Source organism: Microtus ochrogaster, unplaced genomic scaffold, assembly GCF_000317375.1.
Source record: "Microtus ochrogaster isolate Prairie Vole_2 unplaced genomic scaffold, MicOch1.0 UNK48, whole genome shotgun sequence".
In the NCBI taxonomy this organism is placed as follows: Eukaryota; Metazoa; Chordata; class Mammalia; order Rodentia; family Cricetidae; genus Microtus; species Microtus ochrogaster.
Genome location: NW_004949146.1, coordinates 1,050,024 through 1,053,137, shown reverse-complemented (window position 1 = coordinate 1,053,137; position 3,114 = coordinate 1,050,024).

Below are 3,114 nucleotides of genomic sequence, written 5' to 3'. Positions count from 1 at the left end.
CCAGGCTGGTCTCGAACTCACAGAGATCTGCCTGCCTCTGCCTCCCAAGTGCTGGGATTAAAGGCATGCGCCACCACCGCCCGGCTGTTTTCCTTTTTATATGACTTCAAAATTTTATTACTGCATGTATATGGATGCTTTGCCTACATATATGTCTGTGTAGCAGGTACATGCCTGGTTCCCCCTGAGTTGAGAAAAGGGTGTTAGATCCCCTGGAACTGGAATTACAGTTAATGAGTGCTGGAAGCCCAGCCCTGGTTCTCTTCCAGTGCAGCCAGTACCCCTATCCTCAGTGCCTTCCAACCTGTTTGCTTGTCTGTCTGTGTTTTGGGGGTGCTTTTCGTTACTGTCTTAAGACAAGGTCTAATGAAGCTCAGGGTGCCTTGAACTCTTGATTCCTCTGCTTTTACCTCTCATGCTGGATTATAGGTGTGCACCTCCATGCCTGATATTTATGATAATCCTTTTATGGAGAAAGTTTTGTGACCCCCTAATCTAGAACTTATAGCTAGATTGGTGTGACCTCTTCAAGACACCCAAAGAACACATATAAGGTGCTAGATTTTCTTCAGTACTTTCTCAGTTGAGATATCTCTAAGCAAGGAGACACATGAAGCAACTTGACAGTACAGACAGTAGTTCTGTTCTTAATTTTTTTTTAAATGTGTATTGGTGTTTCGCCATGAGTGTTGGGTCCCCTGGAACTGTAATTACAGACAGTTGTGAGCTGCCATGTGGGTGCTGGGAATTGAACCCAGGTCCTCTGGAAGAGCTGTCAGTGCTCTTAACCACTGAGCCATCTCTCCAGCCCCCAACAGTAGTTCTTAGTTTCTTTTTCTTTTGTGTTACGTGTTTGTGTGTGTATCTGTGTGTGAGTGTGTGTGTGTAGGCCATATGAGTGCAGTATGCACAGAGGCCACAAGGTGTTAAATCTGGAGCTGGAATTCACGCAGTTGTCAGCCTTCTGACGTGGGTACTGGAAAATAGACTCAGGTCCTCTGTAAGAGCAGCGAGAGCACTTATTGCTGAGCCATCTCTTCAGGTTCCAATAATTTTTCTCTTTCAATGGAATGTTCAATGTGTTTCCTTTGATTATCCCGATTTATAACATTCATTTATACTTCAGCTGCCTTCCAAAACCACTGACTGTATCCTTACTCTTGGGAATTTTCAGTAGTTTCCATTATGACTCAGTTCTGAAATGCATCTGTGTTAAGAAAAAGAGAAACATTGGGTGCCAGCAAAATGGCTCACCAGGTATAAGAACCTACTGCCAAACCTGACAGCCTGACTTCAGTCCTAGGATCCAGAAGAAAAGCAGTTCCTGCAAGGCATCCTGACTGCTGTGTGTGCGCCCATAGGCATACACAGAAATAATAAACTAATAAATGTAGTTGCATTCTCTTTAAAGTTTTTAAAAATATTTTTATTTTGTGAGCAATGATGTTTTGCAAGTGAGTATGTCTGTATGAGGACATCGGATCCCCTGGGATGGGTTACAGATGGCTGTGAGCTGTCATGTGCGTGGTGGGAATTGAACCTGGGACCCCTGGAAGAGAAAACAGCTAGTGCTCTTAACTGCTGAGCCATCTATCCAGCCCCATCTCTAAAACTTATTTATTTTTATTTTGCTTGGGTATTTTGCCTGTATATACGTATGTGCTCCACTTTTGATGCCACAAGAGGCCATCAGATCTGCATCTGAAGAACAGTTGTGAGCTGTCACGTGAGTGCTGAAAATCAAACCTGGGTCCTCCAGAAGAGCAGCCATTGCTCATAACCACTAAGCCATCTCTAAAGCCAATTATATTTTTTTAAAAAGAAAGAGGGAGCTGGAGAGGTGGCTGAGTTCAGTTCCCAGCATCCACACGGCATCTCACAACTGTAGTTCCACTCCTTGGATCTGACACCCTCACACAGATATACATGCAGGCAAAACACCAATGCACATGAGAAAAAAAAAAGGAAGTATAATTTATCAAAGAAAAGAATTTTGAGACCTCTGGGAGTGTCAATAACAGCAGTAGCCTAGTTGTGAATCTCATTCAATAATCCAAGACTAGAACAGAGCATACACTGACCTGCAGTGGAAGGGGGGTCAAAGAGTAATGTGGCACACATGGCTGGAATGCATGGTATACATATATGAAGTCGTCAGAGAACAATAAAGTTAAAATCAGAATCAAATACTATGAAAACAAACTTAACAGTAGTCACTGGGACGTCAGTCATCTGTCCGTGGTGGAAAGCATTGCCAGACTTAACAACGCCCCCATAAGCCTGTGTGGTGGGCAGTGGAGCAGAGCTGTCCAGTGGAACACAGCAGAATGGGACAGAAATTGAAGGAAGCAGAGTCCCCGGGAAAAGTGGAAAACACAAAGGCGCAAGCCAGAACACAGACTGGACTTCACTGCCCTTACGCCTCAGCTCCAGGAAAAGGGCCTAAAAATATGTGGGATTAGAAGTGGTGACCTCAGACCGGGCGGTGATGGTGCACACTTTTAATCCCAGCACTCGGGAGACAGAACGGCAGATCTCTGAGTTCGATGCCAGGCTGGTCTACAGAGTGAGTTCGTGGACAGCCAGGTTTACACAAACGGGGGGCGGGGAGAGATTCAGAGAGAGGGACCTTGGCAGCAGGTGAGAGCCCACATCATGTGAGGGACAGGCAAATAGGACATGCAGACAGAGCTTAAGTGCTTAGGTGAATTATTGAGATAGAGGGGGAGGGAAGAGACCTCTGGGGACAGGAGCTGGAAGAGATGAAGAAGAAAGAAGGTAGGCAGAGTTTTAAAGAGACAGAATACAGCCTGCCCTGGTGGCATGCTGTCAAGTTCTACCCCACTGATAAAATTCTTTTTTTTTTTTCTTTTCTTTTTTGGTTTTTCGAGACAGGGTTTCTTTGTAGCTTTGGAGCCTGTCCTGGTGCTAGCTCTTGTAGACCAGACTGGCCTCAAACTCAGAGATCCACCTGCCTCTGCCTCCTGAGTGCTGGGATTAAAGGCGTGCGCCACCACCACCCGGCTATACTTTTTTTTAAATGTTTTCTTTATTATTGATTATGTATACAGTATTCTGACTGCATGTACACCTGCAGGCTAGAAGAGGGTATCA